The sequence below is a fragment of the Schistocerca cancellata genome, chromosome 2, assembly GCF_023864275.1.
Source record: "Schistocerca cancellata isolate TAMUIC-IGC-003103 chromosome 2, iqSchCanc2.1, whole genome shotgun sequence".
In the NCBI taxonomy this organism is placed as follows: Eukaryota; Metazoa; Arthropoda; class Insecta; order Orthoptera; family Acrididae; genus Schistocerca; species Schistocerca cancellata.
The window spans coordinates 277,746,836-277,769,735 of record NC_064627.1 but is presented as its reverse complement, the minus strand read 5'-3'; the positions used below and the strand labels follow the sequence as shown (position 1 = coordinate 277,769,735).

General features: G+C 40.0%; 1 protein-coding gene across 1 annotated transcript in view; it reads right to left on the bottom strand.

Annotated features, from left to right (window-relative positions):
• Positions 1 to 22,900, bottom strand: part of LOC126161613 (NFX1-type zinc finger-containing protein 1-like) — a 392,892-nt gene that overhangs the window by 105,229 nt on the left and 264,763 nt on the right. The gene's annotated exons all lie outside the window — the stretch shown is intronic.

Below are 22,900 nucleotides of genomic sequence, written 5' to 3'. Positions count from 1 at the left end.
TCCAATAAAAAGTTTTTAAGCTAGTCTTCATCTATAATTTTTCATCTGGGTGACCTATGAATATTTTCTGGTTATTTAATTTAACTACTGCAGTTATGGATAGTAACAAGCTACATCTTTGTTGATACATCATTTCAACCATAAAAGCAAAGCAGAGAACAGATAACTTCAACCAGTCCCCAAAGAACATAATTATTTGGCACTCATAACAGATTTCAGAGTGTTTACCAACTGTGTTTTTCTTGATCACATTCATTACGATTCTAAGTATGTCATATGTAAAGCTTAACAGGATGCGCTAATATAATAATAGCAAAGATTTAAATAATAACATAACAATGACATTTAAGTTGTTTATTTACTGGTCTTGGTATGTAATTGCCTTGGCACTGGCAGTAACATAAGGCTACTGGCTACAAACATCCTCGTGGTTAGACACTGGACTCGCATTTGGGAGGACGACAGTTCAATCCCGCATCCGGCCATCCTGATTTAGGTTTTCTCTGATTTCCCTAAATCGCTCCAGGCAAATGGCGGGATGGTTTCTTTCAAAGGTCACGGCCGACTTCCTTCCTCGTCCTTCCCTAATCCGATGAGACCGATGACCTTGCTGTCTGGTATCCTTCCCCAAAACAACTAACCAACTAACTACAAACATCCTTTAAATGTGGCAGTAATTTTTGTTCAGAGCAACACTATCCTTCCAGCTACCCAGAATCGCAAACCCCTCACCTATTGCAGATTCACTGATGAGCTCTTCATGAAATGCATCAACAGTGTGGGCAACCTGTCCACATTCTTCCAGAACTTCTACATCTACATACACACTCAGCAAACCACAATACGGTGCCTGGTAGAAGGTACCTTGTACCACTAATAGTCATTTCCTCTCCTGTTCCATTTGCAAATGAAGTGAGGGATAACGACTATCTAAAAGCCTCTGCACAAGCCCTAATTTCTTGCATCTTTTATCTCCACAGTCGTTATGTGAAATGTATGTTGGTGGCAGTAGAATTGTTCTACAGTAAGCCTCAAATGCCATTACTTTAAATTTGCGCAATAGTTCCTTATGGAAAGAGCTTCATCTTCCCTCTTGGGATTTCCATTTGAGTTCATGAAGAATCTCCATAATGCTTGCACTCCAATCAAACCTACTGATAACAAATGTAGCAGCCCGTCTCTGAATTGCTTTGATGTCTTCCTTTAATCTGATCTGGTGGGGATCCCAAACACACTAACAGTAGTCAAGAGCGGGTCCATTAGTATTCCATATGTCATCTGCTTTATGGATAAGCTACACTTTCCCAAAATTCTCCCAGTAAAATGAACCTGAGCATTCACCTTCTCTACTATGAACCTGACATGCTCATTCCATTTCATGATGCTTTGCAATTGTATAACCAGATATTTATTTGAAGTGGATGTGTTTCAAGCTGCACTCTACTAATGCTGTATTCAAATGTCAAAGGACTGTTTCTCCTGCTCACCTGCATTAACTTACATTTTTCTACATTTAGAGCAAGCTGCCATTCATCACACCTTCTAGAAATTTTGTCTAATTTATCTTGTCTATACCTAGAGTTAGTTAACAATGACACCTTCCGATACACAACAGAGTTGTCAGCAAACAGCCACTAATTGCTGCTCACCCTGCCCATCGAGTCATTTATGTATATAGAGAATAAAAGTGGTGCTATAATACTTCCCTGGGGCCTCCTGACGATACCTTGTCTCAGATGAACACTCACTGTCGAGGACCATGTATTGCGACCTATTACTTAAGAAATCTTTGGGTCACTCACATATCTGGGAACCGAAGTCTTATACTCCGGCCTTCATCAACAATTTGCATTGGGACTCCATTTCAAATGTTTTCCAGAAATTTAGGAATATGGAATCTGAATGTTTCCCTCCATCCATGGTTTGTATGATGTCCTGTGAGAAAAGGGCAAATTATGCTTCACACAAGTGATGTTTTCTAAATCTATGCTGATTTGCAGACAGAAGCTTGTCTGTCTCGAGGAAATTTATTATATTCTAACTCAAGAATTATACAGCAAACCGATGTTGGGGATATTGGTCTGCAATTATGCAAGGTCAGTGCTTTTATCTTTCTTATATGCAGGTGTCACACTCGCTGTATCCCACTCCCTTGAGAGTTTTTGCTGGGCAAGAGATTTGCGATAAATGCAGGCTAAGTAAGGAGCCATTACCGCCAAATACTCACTGTAAAGACGAATTGAGATTCCATCTGGACCTGGTGAATTATTTGTTTTCAGTTCTTTCATTGACTTAAAATATAATTTAAAACTTTGGTTTTCCTTTTGCTGACTTCTTTGCCATGTCAGACTGGTCAACAAGTGAGTTCAACCCTGCTTAGTGATTTCATGTATGACCACAATTTTCTTCGGTTCTCAGCAAGATCTTTTGCTAAGGTATGATAGTGGAAGCTGTTGTGTGCTTTGTGCACTGCTCTCCTTACAGAGGTACAAATCTCTACAACTTTTGTCTGACAACATTTGTGCTCTCTATTTCGAAGTGAGAGTGCAACAATCTCCACTTCCTCAGCATTTTATAAATTTGATTATTGAACCGCAGGAGAGGGGGTGGTGGGAGGGCGGGGGGTTTCTTTACATCCCTAATCCACTTTCGTGGCACAGAAATCTCCAGAGTATGATTTATATCAGTTTAAAATTTGCCCATAAATACTCTACATCCATCATACTGGAGCTAAATGATGTCTAGTCATTGTCTAAGTGGGATACTAACCACTGCTTAAACATTTTCCTGGCCTTCTTGATGGACTTAATACCTTTAGTAACCATTGTTGCTCTGACGGCACCATGACCACTAATCTCTGTTTCTATACTGACACTTTTGATACAGTCATGCCACTTTGTAGCTACAAGGTCCAAGACATTTCCATTGTGTGTGGGTTGTCTAAGTAATTGTTCAAGGTAGTTCTTGGAAAACATGTTCAGAAGTACTTCCGAAGACTATCTGTCCATAACACCTGCAATGAATCCATAGACGTTCCTGTCTATACTTGGTAGGTTAAAGTCACCTCCAATTAATATTGTATGATCATGGCACTTCCACAATACTGACTGTAGACTTTTCTTGAATGACTCTAAAATTGTCACCGCAGAATCGGGTGGCTGGTAAACACATTAAAAAATTACCTGATTTCACCTAGACCTGTTATACAAGTCCACATAACTTCACTATCACACTCAAATTCAAACACAATACTTTTGTCAATTGAAATGGACATTCTAACTCTTATGGCATCTAATCTGTCTTTCCAGTATCTATTCCACAAATCACTATGTGTCTCGGAGAGAATAATTTGAGCACAATTGATTTCCTGGGGGGTAGTAAATTTGGGAACTTTGTTACGAATACTTCGACAATTTACTGATAAAATTTGGACAGTGGAAGTGTCTCTACTTTGTATACAACATGATTTACGCTCTGTATGTAGACAGATGACTTTAGCATCCTCTCCCTTATTACCTTCATTTGATCCTCCTCAGCCCACCAAGCTATCTTCCTTGATGTCAACCTCAACCTCACACATGGCTCCATCAGTGCTGTCCATATCAAACCTACCAGTCAACAATAATACCTTTGTTTTGACAAATGCCAGCCATTTCACACCAAGAAGACCCATACAGCCTTACCACCTGCACTTACTGCATCCGCAGTGGTGAGCAGTCCTCCATAAAAAAAATTGAGGGTTTCACTGAGGTCTTCGCAGACCAATATTACACTATCCACTGAGTTCAGTAGCAGATCTCCAATGCCTTGGCTTCTCAGTTACCCACCATCCCCCACATAACCACTTATCATCCCCTTCACACATCAGTAAGACCCAGGACTGGAGCAACTATATGATAGTCTCTGCTATGGTTTTGACTACCTGTTGTGCCTTGAAATGAGTATTAGTCTTCCCACTTCTTCCATAGTGGTACTCTGACATCCATCCAAATTAGAAAATATCCTAGTTCCTCCCTATACCACCCTAGTCACCAAATCCTTTCCCCAGGCTCATACTTGTCTAATAGGCCTAGGTGCAAGACCTGTTCCATACATCCTCCCATTGTAACCAACTCCAGTCCTGCCAGCGGCATTTCATATCCCATTAAAGGCAGAGCCACCTGTAAAGGAAGCCATATGGTCAACCAACTTAGCAGAAAACACTGCATGGCATTTTATGGGGGATGGCCACTAACAAGCTATCTGTCTGCACAAATAGCCATAGCCAAAATGTGGCCAGGAGGCAGCTAGACCACACAATTGCTGAGCATGCTGTACAACATGGGGTGCTTGATTGCAATGACTGCTTCACAGCTTGTACCATCTGGATTCTTCCCAACAACACGCCTTTTGTTGACTATTCTGATGGGCACCCCTCTTGTAGTGATGATCTTTAAAGGGTTGATAAAATAATTAGGTGCTGCAAATAATGTGACTATAACATTGAAACCTCTGTAAAAGGCAGCATAAAAACTGTAAATGGCAGTACAAAAATAATGAAGTACCTTAGCTGTAATTTATCTATTCATACAGCAAGTGTCAAAGAGATTTATTTCCTGAAGTTTTGCATAGAAAACAAAATCTTGTTAAAATTACGTTTATGTCATACATTTTCCTCCTTTTTGAAAAGCATAACATCACATTTGAATATTTATGAATATGTAATTTTTAACTGTAAAATAAAAAAGTAACTGCTTTTATGATACACTTGTAACCTGGCATTGTGATGGTTTCATCCGCAGAAGTCAATTCAGTTAGTTCTGATTCCATACAGACAGTTAATGAGTGGTAGTTAAAAATTGTAATACAGCAGTAGTTGCACCAGTTCATTTGTAAAATCAAGATTTGAAATCGGAATAATTTGGGACATGGAATCAAAGTTTGTTAAAATTCTATGAATACATCTGCTGCTCTTGAAGAAAATAAATGGAAAAATAATACATAAAAAAAGTTATCAGGCTATTAATTTACACTGAAGACTGTAAGGTTCTTTATTCAACAAAAAAAAAGGCATTAACATTATTTTATACCACTATGCGATCAAATATTGGCTCTTGGTGATACACATTAGGTTAGTACAGCTTTCCGTTGGAAAACACACACACACACACACACACAGGTACACTGTACTGTCACAGTACAAAATGCTGAGACTATAGTTCAGCAGTCTCTCATTTCTCTGTTCCATCTCTCCCTCCTAATCTACTCCTCCATGTCCTTGTTATCCATTAAAATGTCCATTTGCACCTGTATAAAATACACTTAAAGAAATTTACTACATGAAAATCTAAATGGACCAGAAGGAAGAGAGTTTGGCTTCCTTTTCACAGTTTTATTATTAATTCTCATTGAACTTGATGTCAGATGAAGGCTCTCAATCAGCTTGAAGACAGCAGCACAATGACACAGACCTCGACAATGCCTGTAGCATGGCATGTCTCAGTAGCTCTGTTCGATGCAGCTGCCTGTGCAGCAGCCTCGAGCTGACTGATAAGCTTCCCAGTAATAGGTACCCTCATATAGCTTCACTGCCAGAAGGCCATATCAGCACCGGAAGGGCATTGCCTACTGCACACATTACTATAGTTGTCCTCTAAAACTAGGGATGGCTCCAGACTGTGTAATCACTAAATGAATGAGGCTTACACCATTGCAGCTCTGTGTGGTGTGTAATCATGCAACTGAGCTGTGCGCAGCTAATGAGTCACACAGGGACAATGTGACTGACCCAGAATGATCCAGAGCGCTACAAGACCAAGAAGAACCTGTTTTTGGCAAGATCAATGCTTTTTTCATAAAATTAAAGCTTCATTAACAATGATAATATAGTGTTACATCTCCAATTAATCTAAATTCTTCTGCAGATTATTAATTTTCTTTTAGCATCTTTCATACAGGTGCAATTGGCATGATAATGGATGGATTACTGTTACTGTGGTGCGATGTATACCTGTATCAGTGGCTGGGCTTGAGAGTTTTAATGAAAGAGATGTGATTGTGTACAAGACTTTCACCGTTCTGAGTTCGCTAACAAGGACTATGAGGAGTCTGCTTATCAACCTGATGCTCCTCTGGTTTTCACCAGGAATCAGAGGAGAGTTGGTCTAGCTGAATCAATATCTTTCTGGATAAAGGGACAGTAGAATTTAGATTAATTGGAGAAATAATACTCCATTATTATTAATAATAAATATTTACTATTAAGGAAAAACACAATGACCTTGCCAAAAGCCTACATGTTGCATTCCTATCCCGTGCATTTGCTGCCTCTCACTCCTACATTCCTAACTCACAAACCTGCTGCCTCCCTCCGAGCTGTGAGGCTTCTTGCCCCAATCTTCCCTCCCACTCCCCATCTCATTTCTCCCAACAGGGACGCCACCCAACACAATCCCTCACTCCAGACTTCCTACAAAACTGCAAGACCAGCATTCTGTATTCAGCCAGCGCAATATAGCTGTATGTACGTGTGTGTGTGTGTGTGTGTGTGTGTGTGTGTGTGTGTGTGTGTGTGTGTCTAACAGTCTACATTTAAATATGCCTGTCCACTGCTCAACACCTCCTCTATATGATGAGTATGCGATCTGTCTAATCATAATGCAACGAGCTGTCATGCTTGCAGTGTGGCAAAATGCTTAGCATCACTGGCTGGCATGCTGAGGGCCACCAGTTCAAACCTAGTCACCAGAAATTATTTATTTCTAGTATTTGTCTTTTCTGGAAGGTTACTGAAATTCTTCTGCTTTTAATGTTCATATATTTTGGAATATTCAGTGTCTTTATAAATAGATCACTCTCTGTTCAGGAGTTCAGATCTGTTGTGGCAGTACCCTGGTGTTCGGAATAAGCACACTTTCAGTGCTTAGTATTGTACTTCATTAGCAACCTAATTTTAAGATCTGGGCTTTTGCGTGGTTAAGACATGAATTGTTGTTATGATATCACATTGTTTGGTGGAGACACAGGGTAATTCAAAATATCTACATCACCATGGCTCCAACCAGGCAATGTAAAAGCCATCACCTACATGACCAGGAACTGGAGTTGAGAGCAGTACACGGTTTCCAAGGTCCGTATATTAAATTACCAATGGATTACTACAAAACAGCAACAAGCCAGCTGCATATCAGGCATCATTCAATGTTCTCTGGAGACACTGGTCAGGATACAATGAAATAGTTGAAATGATACAGCCCAGTCACCAAATACAAGTGAATGACATGATGTGTTTGGCAAATGTGAACTTTTACTTGGATAGAAACAGCCCAGCAATGGTTCAAGAACAACGAAGACAAGCTCAATATCTGGGACAAATTCCAGGTTGGAATGAAGAAAACATTTGGTGACAATCGGTAGCAACTCTGCTCAGCAAAAGAACAACTGAAGAACAGGGCCCAATGTCATGGGGCAACAACAGTGTCTACATACAGAATGTTTTGGCCCTGTGTCACAGTGTGAATACAAATATAAAGAATAAGGAAGTAACAGAGAATGTTGAAGAAGAGGTGTGTCAATTTTTAACACCAATCTCCACCAACTGTCAAATGTACCAGGAAATACTGATGACTTTACTAGATCGTAAATGACACCACCATCACCACCACCACACCACCACCATCATCCATCATCTGTGTGCTGCTCAAATCCTCTCCTAAATCATACATACTAAAAAAGCTTAGGGACTGCAACACTTCTTTGGGGAACACTACACACCACTTCCGTTTTACTCAATGTTTCTGGCTGTTACTATGAACTGTGAAATTTCTTACAGGAAATTACAAACCCAGTCGCACAAGTGAGACTACTTGTGAGGGGAGGTGTCAAAAGCCTTCTGTAAATCTAGAAATATGGAATTGATTTGAGATCCCCTGTCATAGGACTCATTACTTTGGGTAAACAAAGGGCTAGCTGTGTTTCAAAAGGTATATATTTTCTGAGTCTGTACTAACGGTGTCAAAAGACTGTTTTCTTTGAGGTAATTCATAATGTAATACAGACACCATATACATTCTATAATCCTACTGAAAATTGACATCACTGATAAGGGTCTGAACTCAGCAGATTACTGCTATTTCCTTTCTTGAGTATTGGAGTGACCACCAACTTTCCAGTCTTCAGGTATGGATCTTTCATTGAGCAAGCGATTGTGTGTGATCGCTAAGTATGGATTTGAAAAGAACCTAATTCGTGTACAATTTGGACCAGAAAACTTGCCTTTATTCAGTTGTTTCGATACAATGGGGATACTGACTTCAAATTTATAAAGCTTGTAGCTGATCTTCATTTGAATTCTGGAATATTTACTTTGTCTTCTTTTGTGATTGATTTTTTATAACTGTGTTTAGTAACTCGGCTTGAGTGGCACTGTGATTGGTAACATTACTATTGCAATTGCATGATGAAGGTAGTGGTGTGTCTTGATGCACAATTGAAACATACCAATCTTGGAGACACAACATTCTGTTTTCATTGCTTTCCCAACTGTGTTCTGACATTTGTTGGGTACAATGGGCAGTCAATTCTGCCCCTTATTGATTTATTTGGTATAAATCTCTTAATTGCCATTGACACAATTTCTCTTAACTTAAGCCACATCTGATTTAAGCTTATGCTTACATAGGTGGTTTGGAAGGATTGGAGACCATCTCTTAGGAAGAAGTCAAGCAAATTTTTATCTGCTTTTTTAAATTGATATATTTTATTTTTATTTTTGGTGGTTTTGGATGTTATGGCATTCAGTCTCTTTACAATGACTTTGTCATCAATAATGCCTGTAATCTTCATGATGCCCCCTATTTACTCAGAATTATTTGTTGCTATGAGGTTACGTCTGTTTTCACAACCATTTACACTTTGAGTGGGCTCCTGAACTAAATGCTCAAAATAATTTCCACAGGAAACATTTAATACAATTTTGGATGATGTTTTATGCTGACCAGCAACTGTAAAACATGTATTCTCTCCAACAAATCGAAAATAGACTTAAGTCACCACCAACTACAAATTTTTGAATGGGGCACTTATTTGAGATGAGACTCAAGTTTACTTTGAACTTTTCATCAAATGTATCATCTGAGCCAGGTCATCGCGAAAAAGAAACCCATAATTAATATATTCTGGTTGTCAAGTAAAACCTCTACCCACAGTGAAACACAGGAAGTATCTACTTAAATTTCACTACAGGATAAACTATTACAGACAACAACAAATATTCCAGCACCATTTATATTTAACTGATCCTTTCTGAACACTACTATGATTTTTGTAAAAATTTTGACTGAACTTGCAACAAATATTTCACTGTCATCTGTATTTAATCTATCCTTTCTGAAATCTGTTTGGATCGTTGTAAAAATTTTGACTGGACTTATCTCTCAATTCAGTCCCCTTTACCTTCACTGCTTTCTATTAATGCTTGGAGCTCTGGTTCTTTCTCGACAAAGTACGACGACTTACAACTATAGCCCCAATTTGTAATTTGAAGCTTTAATGGTGTATATGCTGTTTCCATGGCTCTTGGATGTACTGCTGGATCCAGCTGTCAAAAGTCCATTTTATTTCAGTAGACAACCATTCCGTGGTTCATGGTGTGGATTCCTGTCGTCATGTCCTAGTTCATGAACCACGGGCAACGTATGAGTGGCCAAGTAAGTGGTCCCAACAGTTGGGATACCAGTTACTTTGGAATAAGGCTGGGCATCTCGGACATATTCTGAGTCGTGGTCACCTTTGTGCTCATATGGCAAAGACTACCAAATCCACCGGTTAATCCCTCAGCCGTTAGGGGTAAAACCCAATGGGACTCGGGGCAAGTAAAGCTAGCAACCTGCTTCCATGGTACTTTAAATACGATGCTGGCAATAATCAGAGCAAAATGCCTCGGACCTTTGGAGGTGACGGAGTCCCACCTCTAACTGACAAACCAGGGACTCCTAAGATACGACTTGGCAAACAAATGGTAATGAGATGGGGAGCTATTAATATCAATGGGGGCTACTCTGGGAAGAAGGTAGAGCTGGCAGAGGCTGCAAATAAGATGGGGCTGGACGTTTTAGCTGTTAAGTGACATTCGGGTAAGGGATGAGAAAGAAGAGGAAGTGGGAGAATACAAGGTCTACCTGTCAGGAGTCAAAGCAGGAATAGCACAATGGGGTGTAGGGCTTTACATCAGGAAAGAAATGGAATCCAGCGTAGTTGCAATAAGGTATGTAAACGAACGACTGATGTGGATAGATTTGACAGTGTCTAGCACAAATATTAGGATTGTGTCAGTATATTCGCATTGTGAAGGGACAGATCAAGATAAGATGGATAGTTTTTATGAGGCACTCAGTGATGTAATTGTTAGAGTAAAGGACAAGGGCAGTGTGCTGCTCATGGGTGATTTTAACGCCAGGATTGGAAATCGAACAGAAGGGTATGAAAAGGTTATGGGTAAATTTGGAGAGGATATGGAGGCCAACAGGAACGGGAAACAACTCTTGGATTTCTGTGCCAGTATGGGCTTAGTAATCACAAACTCCTTTTTTAAACATAAGAACATTCACCGGTATACTTGGGAAGGCAGGGGAACCAGATCTGTCATTGACTATATAATAACAGATCAGGAATTCAGGAAGGCTGTGAGGGACACACGTGTATTCAGGGGATTCTTTGATGACACTGATCATTATTTAATCTGCAGTGAAATTGGGATTGTGAGGCCGAAAGTGCAGGATGTCAGGTCCATATGTAGGAGGATAAGAGTGGAGAAACTTCAAGATAAGGAAATCAGGCACAAGTACATAACAACGATCTCAGAAAGGTACCAGTTAGTTGAATGTAGTCAATTACGGTCATTGGAAAAGGAATGGACAAGGTACAGGGACACAGTACTAGAAGTGGCTAAAGAATGTCTTGGAACAGTAGTGTGTAAAAGTAGGATGAAGCAAACAGCTTGGTGGAATGATACAGTCAAGGCAGCCTGTAAAAGGAAAAAGAAGGCCTATCAAAAATGGCTACATACCAGAACAAGTTATGTTGAAGAAAGAAACAAAGCCAAACAGATAATTGCAGCATCAAAGAAGAAATTGTGGGAAGACTTTGGAAACAGTTTGGAGACTATGGGTCAAGCTGCTGGAAAACCATTCTGGAGTGTAATTAGCAGTCTTCGAAAGGGAGGTAAGAAGAAAATGACAAGTATTTTGGACAGGTCAGGAAAACTGCTGGTGAATCCTGTGGATGCCTTGGGCAGATGGAGGGAATATTTTGAAGAGTTGCTCAATGTAGGTGAAAATGCAATCAGTAATGTTTCAGATTTCAAGGTAGAATGGGATAGGAATGATGATGGAAATAGGATCACATTTGAGGAAGTGAAAAAATGGTCAATAGATTGCAGTGCAATAAAGCGGCTGGGGTGGATGAAATTAAGTCGGAACTCATCAAATACAGTGGACTGTCAGGTCTTAAATGGCTACACAGGATAATTGAAATGGCCTGGGAGTTGGGACAGGTTCCATCAGACTGGACAAAAGCAGTAATCACACCAATCTTTAAACATGGAAACAGAAAAGATTGTAACAACTACAGAGGTATCTCTTTAATCAGCGTTGTGGGTAAAATCTTCGCAGGTATTGTTGAAAGGAAAGTGCGAGTATTAGTTGAGGACCAGCTGGATGAAAATCAGTGTGGGTTTAGGCCTCTTAGAGGTTGTCAGGACCAGCTCTTTAGCTTACGGCAAATAATGGAGAAGTGTTATGAGTGGAACAGGGAATTGTATCTATGCTTTATAGATCTAGAAAAGGCATATGACCGGGTTCCTAGGAGGAAGTTATTGTCTGTTCTACAAGATAATGGAATAGGAGGCAAACGTTTGCAAGCAATTAAAGGTCTTTACATGGATAGTCAGGCAGCAGTTAGAGTTGACGGTAAATTGAGTTCATGGTTCAGAGTAGCTTCAGGGGTAAGACAAGGCTGCAACCTGTCTCCACTGTTGTTCATATTATTTATGGATCATATGTTGAAAACAATAGACTGGCTGGGTGAGATTAAGATATGTGAACACAAAATAAGCAGTCTTGCATATGCGGATGACTTAGTTGTGATGGCAGATTCGATTGAAAGTTTGCAAAGTAATATTTCAGAGCTAGATCAGAAATGTAAGGACTATGGTATGAAGATTAGCATCTCCAAAACGAAAGTAATGTCTGTGGGAAAGAAATATAAACGGATTGAGTGCCAAATAGGAGGAACAAAGTTAGAACAGGTGGATGGTTTCAAGTACTTAGGATGCATATTCTCACAGGATGGCAACATAGTGAAAGAACTGGAAGCGAGGTGTAGCAAAGCTAATGCAGTGAGCACTCAGCTACGATCTACTCTCTTCTGAAAGAAGGAAGTCAGTACCAAGACTAAGTTATCTGTGCATCGTTCAATCTTTCGACCAACTTTGTTGTATGGGAGTGAAAGCTGGGTGGATTCAGGTTACCTTATCAACAAGGTTGAGGTTACGGATATGAAAGTAGCTAGGATGATTGCAGGTACTAGTAGATGGGAACAATGGCAGGAGGGTGTCCACAATGAGGAAATCAAAGAAAAACTGGGAATGAACTCTATAGATGTAGCAGTCAGGATGAACAGGCTTAGATGGTGGGGTCATGTTACACGCATGGGAGAAGCAAGGTTACCCAAGAGACTCATGGATTCAGCAGTAGAGGGTAGGAGGAGTCAGGGCAGACCGAGGAGAAGGTACCTGGATTCGGTTAAGAATGATTTTGAAGTAATAGGTTTAACATCAGAAGAGGCACCAATGTTAGCACTGAATAGGGAATCATGGAGGAACTGTATAAGGGGGGCTATGCTCCAGACTGAACGCTGAAAGGCATAATCAGACTTAAATGATGATGATGATGATGAGACAACCATTCCATCACCATCAGGTTGCTCTGAGGGAAAGAACTGTCTGCAGCAGGCTCATGGTATTTAAACCTACCAGTCCAGAGTCAGGCCTTGCTGGCTCTGCACTGTGCTCTGTGGTGGGAAGGCGTGCAGTGCGATGATGAAGGGGAGAGCCTCAATAACCATCTCTGTCGCATCTCTTGTTCAGGTGCCATTGTATTGGTTCTCACCCCTATTGATTACATTATCAGTCACATGAATTTCAGTTGCTTCTTTGAATATGTGGTCTCAAAGTTTATCAGTGGTAGCTAGGTCTATTATTGGCTGGTAGTTCATTTTATGTCTATTTTCAATGTAGTGTTTTGCTATCGCACACTTGTTGGGCTGCAGTTAGTTGGTGTGGCACTCAGGTTCTATACATCAATCCTTTGTGCTCGAACCAATGTCCACATTCACATGAAACTTGGTACATCTCCACTTTTTTGAGATCCAGGTCACCTTTCACTGTTTCTAATACAGTTTATTATTCCGCCAATTTTCAATGATACATTACCAGCAAATGGTATGAAAGTGATCTTCTTACATCCTTTTGTGTTGTTCTTGGGGCTCTTTCATTATAGAACTGTCAGTTGCTATACCCATTCTTGAGGAAGATGGATTCCAGGTTCTGCAGCTCAGCAGTCAGACTTTGTTCATCTGAGATGAAGTATGCTCCATGCACTGGAGTGTTGAGTGCACTGGTCTTCTGCAAGGGATGGTGGCAGCTGAAGGCATAAATCTGTTTGTTTGGCTTACAGTAAACAAAGCATTAAGCATATGCTCAACTAGGATGCCAAAAAAAGGAAGCTTGGCATCTTTTTCTATTTCCATGATAATTTGGACATTTTCATTGATGCAATTCAGATGTTTAGTAAGTTCTGTAGTCTTTTGGGCCCATGCGGCCAAATGATAAAATCGTCATCAACATATTAAAAAAAAAAAAAACAAACAGGTTTTAGTTCAGCAGTTTCCAGTGCTCTGTCCTCAACGTGCTCTATGAACATATTTGCTACAACTGATGAGAGAAGGTTGCTCATGGCTATGACATCAGTCTGGCACCATCCCTTGCAGAAGAACAGCATGCTCAACACAGATGACATATTCACTTTCAGATGGACATTGTCTGACCGCAAAGCTGCGGCATCTGGAATCTATCCTCCACGAGAATGGACACAGTAACCAACTGATTCTCAAAGCTGTATGATGCAAGAGCCCCAAGAACAACACAGAAGATGAAAACATGGAGAGGAAGATGAGACTATTTTCTGACAAAAATTGACAGACTATTGTGAAAATGCCACATTAATGCCAATTTTCCACATGCTACACAAAACATGAGGAAAGTGACAGTGAAAGACAACATGGTCTGACTGAGTGAGGTGGCACAGTGGTCATCACACTGGACTCACATTTGGGAAGATGATGGTTCAAACCCACTTTCAGGTATCCTGATTTACATTTTCCTGATGTCCTTAAATTACTTCAGGTGAATGCTCGAATGGTTCCTTTGAAAGGGCGCGGCTGATTGTCTTCCTCATCCCTCCGTCATCCAATGGGACTGATGACTTCATTGTTTGGTCCCCTCCCCCAAATCAACCAACCAACAACCTGGTCTCAAAAGAGAGTGGTGTACCAAGTACCTTGTGAATGCCAAAAAACTTACATTGGACAAATGATTCACACAACTGAAGATCAATGTATAGAACATGAGTGCCACACCCTCTTATGGTAGCCCAATAATCCTGCAGTAGCAGAGCACTGCATTGAAAATGTGCATAAAAGTAATTACCAACAAACAAAAGTCCTGACTACCGCTGATAAATTTTGGGGCAGCACTTTCAAAGAAGCAAATGAAATTCATGACTGATAATTTAATCAACATAGATACTGGCTTATAATTGAGCAAAGTATGGGAGCCAATACTACTACATCAACATGTGATACCTGGACATGAGAAGCGACATGGCCAGGGGGGCTACTGGGAAGAGGCTGCCGCTGTTAAAACAACAACGGCACCACAAGCTACAATCAACGTGATTCGCCGGCGGAGTTAAAAAAGCCGATATCGAATAAAACTTCCGTTATCACGCAGGACAATGCCGGACGCGAGGAGGTGTGGCTTATAATTGAGCAAAGTATGGGAGCCAATACTACTACATCAAATTAAAATGTGATACCTGGACATGAGATGAGACATGGCCAGGGTGGCTACTGGGACTCTTCCCTCCACCGTCACATTCACAGCTGCATCAACCCCCACCACCAAGCACAGCGTGGAACTGGTAAGGCCTTACTCTGGAACAGCAGGTGTAAATACTGTGAGCCCATTGCAGACAATTCATTCTATCAGCACCAACTAATGACATTGGCAGGGTTGTTCGCTGAAATATAGTGGACTTTCAACAATCAGATCCAACAGTAAACCTGAGAATCATGGAAGCAAAAGTCTGATTGTTCTTAGGCCTACCCTTATGCGGGTTTGACCTGCACCTTTTAGACTGAAGCCTTTTTTGCATTTTCCTGAGACCGTTAAACACTACAAAACTCTACTTTGCCCCCAGTGTATAATAGACCCCTGACCTTTAAAGTGGGATCTGATAACCCACCACTCTACGGTGCACACCAAGGAATCTCCAGCTTGTACGGTCATAAAACAAGTCTGAGCCTCTGATTCAGACCTTCCACTGAGCTCTGTACCAAAGGTCTGCAGTTGATTCTGTCAATAATATTACAGATAGTGAGCTCTTCCTTCATCTCACAAGCAAGACTGGCAGTCTTTGTCACATCATACAGCTGGCAGAAACTAGAGGGAATCTCTTCTATATAAAGCAACACATGCCATTAGTACTGACATGAGCCACCATCTGCAGATTGCTGCACCCTATGCTCTTCAAGGATTCCGGAGGACCCATTCCACATCAGGTACGATCCCCCAGCATGCACATATACGTGCACACTGGAATTCTTCCCCTCCATGGCAGCCACATCGCTAGAGGGGGGCCATTATGTGCCTGACACAGGAACTTCCAACTACAAGTAATACCACCCTCTGTTAATGCCTGTATCTCGCAGACCAAGAAGCTTCCTCTGAAACACGGCAAGTGTATCAGGTTCCAAAACATTATCAGCCACAAACAGCACATGAAACCTGTTTGTCAGATGAAGTGGGGAGGCCTTTCGATCTGCCCTCTGGAAAGTTTTTCACTGCCTACCACAGTTTCAAAAAGACCTCACACTTGACGACAGGTGAGGGGCCAATCTCAGTATCAGCATTGACTGGACCTGCCACAGTAGAGAACCATTCAAAGGACATACGTGACTTTTTGGACTTCACTTGGATCCCCACACCCATCCCCCTACAGCGATGCCCATTGGCAACAGCCTCAAGTTGCGTGACCGAAGCCAGCACCGATTGAAGCTGTGAGTGATAGGTCACCAACTCAGTCTGTATCTGAGTATAGCAATCACAGTTCCTATTCATACTAAACAATTATTAAAACTGTGAGACTGACCCTAGTCAATACAAAAACAAACAAGAAATTTAAGAATTAAACTACAAATTGCTACAGGTAAACCAAAATGACTCACTTATACCTAAAAGCTTGAAGAGTGATAACTCAAATGAATGCTGTGCTCTTCTTTGGTGCTGCTGCAACAGGAAATGGCACCTAAATGAGCTGACTTAAACCATCACTGGCTGTACAAACAATAACTGTACTGATAGGGATGGCTGACCTATACACCACACAGATTTTAAGTGCAGAATTGTGCCTAGTAAATACAAAAATACACAAGAAATTTAAAAATTACATTACAAAGCACACAGGTGAATCAAAATAAGTTGCTTCTAGTTAGAAGCTTGTAAAGAAAAAATATGTGCATAAGGGCAGCTGAAGCAGTGCTGGAAGGACAGCTCAGTATAACCAAAAAAATATCATCCTCTACTATCACTAGAGACAATAGAGGAGAGGAAGCTACTATTTAACTGCCTACAGGATCTAGCCTACCCAAAGAACACCAGAGAGGATTAGCTGTTCTGCACCAGTTTTCAGATGCTTCTAAATCTGGAATGTAGCAAAGACAGAGCAAGCAGCCCACAGTAAAACAATGTATCAACACTGGGAGGTCGGTCTAAAAGAAACATAATGAAACAAAATCCGAAGACAGTAAATCACATATTGGGGGGACGGAAGGGATAAATGGATGCTGGCTGAAGAGGGATGGGAGAGATACAGGAATATACATTATTAAGCCAAGACTTACAAAAGTAAGAAAATTAAGATGGTTAACAGTGTAATTAAGAGAGAGAGAGAGAGAGAGAGAGAGAGAGAGATATGGGTTTGGAATCAAATACAGAGCCGGGGGGATACAATGTCAATGGGCAATAGTGAGATGGAGAAGTGGGAAAAGCAGTGTTAGAGAATAACAGAACACAAGCGACATTGCAGACTGGGGCAGAAGATGAAATCAGCTGAGGCAGAGCACGTGCTCTCTGAGACCAATCAAGTAGTAAAATTTGTCGACACGGAAGTTCCGGCTGTAGAGAAAAACTATCACACCCACTTGTTCAGAGAAGCTATAAAGACACACAAACACAAGAATAGCTTCAACAAAAAGGAAGAAAGCCTCAGGGTAAATGGATCCTGGCTTCCTGCAGCGAACAACCATTGCAGGTAGCGAGAGAACCACACCGGAAATGACCGCAGAGAAGCCCTTGGAGGTTGGCACGCTAGGTACATATAGTCTGCAGCTGTGAGCTCAGCTCCAGTCCACCACCAGCAACAGAGGGTGAAACTTTGACAATGCCAGCCACTCGGTATGTCAAAACATCAGTAAAATCATAAGACGAACATCAGCCGAAGAACCCGAGACAGAAGCCAGCAGGCAGTTTGTCTGCAAGTGGCCACAAAAACTTTAGTAACTCTTTATATCTGTTTGCAAAGGATCTGCCAGTCTGGCCTATATAACATTTGTCATATGACCTAAAACTGATCTTCTATACTCCAGATTTTGTGTAGGGACCTGTTTTATTTTTGTATTGTCTCAGTTGTTATCTTAAATTGTTACTGGTTTAAAATGAAATTTGCACCTCTCTATTTTTAAACAATGAGGCAATTTAAGTGGAAACTGTACCCTAATCTCGGTTTATTGTATTTCTTTTGTGGTCTGTTTGGCTTTTTTGTTTTCAGAAGATTGGTTACTACTGAGGGGTTGTAGCCCTTAATTACAGCAACCTCTTTTAAGATGTATACCTCTTATGTATTTCAATTTGTTTTAATGGTAATGTTGCCAGTCTCCTAATTATTAAATTAACGTTGGCTTTTTAGGGGTATTCAGATGCCATGATGTTGAATTTACGATGCAATCTGTAATAGTAGGTTTGCGGTGAATCCCAGTGTAATCTCATTATCCCATCTTTTAATATGTAGATCTAAGTAGTTAATACAGTTGTTTGTCTCAACCTCTTTTGTAAATTTTATACTCTGGTTTAATTTATTAAGGACGATGTGCACATCATAAATTTCTTGCACAGAACTTCAAACAGGAAAATGCACCCATCTACATATTTTTTGTGTATTTTAATTTTACTGGTACCCTGTTCAAACACTGAACAATTTTCTTTCTAGATTATAGACAAAGGTGTTGGCTAGGATGTTTGCCAGGCGGCTTCCTGTAGCCAGACCATCTTTTTGGACTTATATTTGGTCTTTCAACTGAAAGCAATTATTTGAGGTTACAAGTTTCAGAAGGTTGATAATCTCTGAGATTTCTGTGGGAGAAACTTTCTTGTATTTAACAAAATTGCTCCTTATTAACTCAATTGTCTCTGATATTTAGTGTACATATTAGAACTATCAAATGACACTAAGTTACAACTGTAAGTAATGGTCATGTTCACTAACTGCGAGGCAATTTTCCTTGAGTTTTTGATTGTTAATTTTCTCGCCAGCTGAAGAATTACTTAATAATCTTCTTTAATTTTTTACTTAAAAACATATGCTGGGCTATTTATAAAGTTAAAAATTGGGCAAATAGGTACATTTTCTTTATGCAGTTTCAGCTGTGGCCTTAATGTAAGAGTACTGGGATTCATTACTATGCATTCCCTTAATGCATGCTCTAAGAACAAAAAATCACATTGCTTTAACTTTACGTTTATTCTGTTTTTTTGAACCTAGCTGAGGAGTCTTTCTGTATCATTACAATTTTGTTTTTTCGTTCAATAACTTGTGTAATGTAATTTAGTTCTACTGTAGACAACACTGTTGTTAAACTTATGTAGGTCACACACAGTTTCACATTAAGTGCCTTTTTATGTCTGTAGCTTTCTTTAATTTGCGTCTTAAGCCATGAATGTTGACTTGCTTTTCTAGCCTGCTTTGCAGGCACCATCTTGGGTCTTGTCTGCAACTGGATAGAATTTGGCACCACAGTATGAGGTCTACAGTTTTTATTGAACTTAATACAGTCTATGATATTATGAAATTTGACTGTTTTATCGTTTATTTAAGTACAAGCCAGGTTTTGGTCTTTCATGGATTTTCAAGTATTTGCTAAAAGCAAAAATTGTATACAGTAAAAATAAGTAAAATTTCAAAATATATAAAATGTCTTGAACAATGAATGTAAATTGGTGTATAATTATGAAACATGTCCTTACATTTTACGTCTGTAACACATATTGCAGGACATTTAAACATTTTGTCAAGCTCAAAGTTGGCCATAAATTAAGAAAAATATTGGCTCCCCACAAAATGCCAGATGTAAAATCACCATCTTGTAATAAATCAGATTCCAAACCCATCTCTCTCTCATAATTACACTGTTAACTGTCTTAGGTTTCTTAGTGTTGGCTGAACAATGTATATTCCTGTATCTCTTCCATCTCTCTTCAGCCAGCATCGATTCACCACCCCATCATCAACTGACATGCTGTCATTTTTATATCAAGCAAACTACTTGTACACCTGGGCTATTCCAATAGTGTCATCTTGGTAAGCCTTTTTCAACATTAAAACAGTTTCTCAGAATTTTACCGAGTAGAAAACAAAATTTCACAGCTGCACCTTGTTCACTTAAACTTGCCATCATAAAAAAAAGAAACAAGAACAAAACAGTGCTAGGAAAAACAATCACTGCAGATGAACAGAACATTCCAGGTTGACAAAACAGGTGGCACTAAACTGGCAGTGAGTTGCACTATACACACCTAGTAGTACAAATGCATACCCAAGCTCCACCCACGACATTTTTTTTTTTTGGGGGGGTTGGGGGGGGGGGGGGGAGGGGGGGGGGGTACCTCCTCTTCTCTAAAACCAAGAAAAGAGTATTTTGCAGTTGTCTGGGCCATCAACAAGTCGGGCCTTATTTGGTTAACCATTCACCATAGCGATGGGCTATCATTCTTTTTGCTGGCCAACTAGCCTGAAGGATCCTTCGGGTCAATTGGCGAGACGGTAACTGAGATTTCAGGACCATGACGTCTATAGTGGTACACATGAGCAGATGCAGATACAAGGACCTGACTGCCTTTCAAGGAATCCTTTGGTGTTACACAGCAGCATGAATGAAATCTCTGTCACTACTACACTAAACAACATTGCTGCTGAATAGAGGGAAGATCACACACTGCTGTAAACCACAAAAGCCTTGAAAAAGAAGGAACCAACAAAAGGAGAACTCAAATTAATAAATGAAAGATTGCATAATGTAGCAGATTGGGACAACATATTCAGATTACTTAAATACCATGTCAACTGCAAATTACAGTACCACACATTGATTATATATGTACTTTACATTACACAGTTCCCAACAATGACTTTCCTTCTATTCCTGTTTAGTAAGTCTCCCCTGACCTGGGATTCTGGGTGACTTTTCCGAACTGAACCCCTTTTCCCTACACCTCTCCAGTCCTTTTCCTTCATCCAAGTTCCTTCCCCCTCAACTCTCCTGCCAGAAGAAGGAGCCACTGGCTCTGAATGCTTGGAAAAGCTAAACCCATTTTTGTGTGTGTTCCCCTGCCACCATTTGGTGAGTAGATTTTTTATCTACCCTTTTACATTACATTAATACTGAATTAACAGTTTTATACATAAATATCAATGTACAAAATAATCACTCTGGAGTATAATTACACAATTTTCATCGTAAATTCAATACGCACTATTAAACGTAGTAACAAAAATTTGGATGTAAAAAGAGGCAAATATTTTAACTTCTAAATTCTTTAGCCAGAAGGACACTAATTTTATTTGAAGCACTTAATGAAATTACCAAAGAAATATTAGGAATATGTAAATCCAGATAACTTGAAAATAATTAATGACTTCTTGTAAGGTATTGTTAAATCAACTAAAATTGTTTGTTTAGAGAAGTTAATGTTTGCAAATCAGCAAAACTTTCACTATACACAGTCGCACCACTTCAACGTCGAACTGGAGATTTTAAGTTAAATATCAAAGTGTATTCATAATAACTTCGGCACATGTCAGTTATGTAAGAGGGGCTTGTAGTGCCTCAAGAATTTCGGGGTAAATTCTGGAGGCACTCGTATTTCCACCATCTCTAACACGCGTTATGTTAAAGATGATTGTGTGGAAGTGGAACTGTGTCTACTGTGTCATGATTACGTGTGTGCAGGACTGGCATGTATCGGATGGTTGATCAGCGTGGGCAGGTAGTCGCAGGGCTCACCTCAGAAGTTACACGCCCAACACAAGGAGCAAGAGCACCATACTTCATGACGGTGCGACATCAGTCATTATTGAGAACAGGTGAATGTTGTTAAAGAAAAGAAAAGAAACTTACTTATTCACTTACTTTCGCGAGATCCGGATGGCGGACTTGTTAGAGCTTTCTAGACTGTATTTGTTATAAAGTATGTAAGAGTATCTGTCGGACCAGTAATTGTTGGGCTTACAAAAAATGAATCATTTATATGGTGCCTTGTTTGTGGAAATGAAAATATAGTGAGATTGGTTTAAAAGTATCCTGAGTGTACGGAGTTATTTTAAGAGTATAAAAAATTCCTCCAAAATTGCATCTTATCTTCGGAGAAGAAGTTGGGCAGACAATCGCAGCCAGCTATCCTGAAAAGGAGATCGGCGAAACAACTCCATGTAAGCTCAATAATAAAGTGGGAGTGAGAGTCTGGCACACCACCACTACACTACTCCCTCTAGTCACTGGAAACTGCCAGAGGCTGCAGTACACTAAGAGCTGTGCTGACTGCCAAAGCTCTGGAAATTGCATAGTTCCTTGTAGGAGACATGATTTTGAAGCATGGGACACCCTAAGAAATGATCTCTGATCGTGGAAAAGCTATCCAGCTGACACTAATATCAGAGGTAATTTCACGCTGCAAAATCATCCACAGGATTACCACTGCCTGCTGCCTACAGATGAGTGGTCTCACAGAATGCTTTAGTAATATGATGAGGAAAGTCATTGTCCTTCATAGTCTGTTTCTATTTCTGAAATAAAAACTTCATTCGTGCTTTTTCACTATTAGCCAATTTTGCCCCTTCGCACATTTTTCAAGCTACCTTCATCACAGTGAAAAACTGTAGTCACACAGTTTATCTTCCATACATTAGTGTGGAAGAGCACCATCTAATGGTATCTCTATTGAAGGTTACTTGTGAATGTTGTGGGAACAGGCACAACACAGATGTGGGTACCGTATGTAAAATGATAAAATGCAAGACTTTTGAGGGCCTTTGTCACTGTGCCAATGTAAACCGCATTAAAATCCATTAGATTACATTTTAAATACAACTGCATATGACAGGGTCAACATCTAAATGTCTTTAATCGTACACCACCAGACATGCTCTCAATGTATGTTTTGATGTCGAATAGAGAGACTGGGGTACAATACTGTCTGTTTGTGAAATTTGCATGCAACACAGCGATACAAAACACTACTGTTCTTTTTACTCCA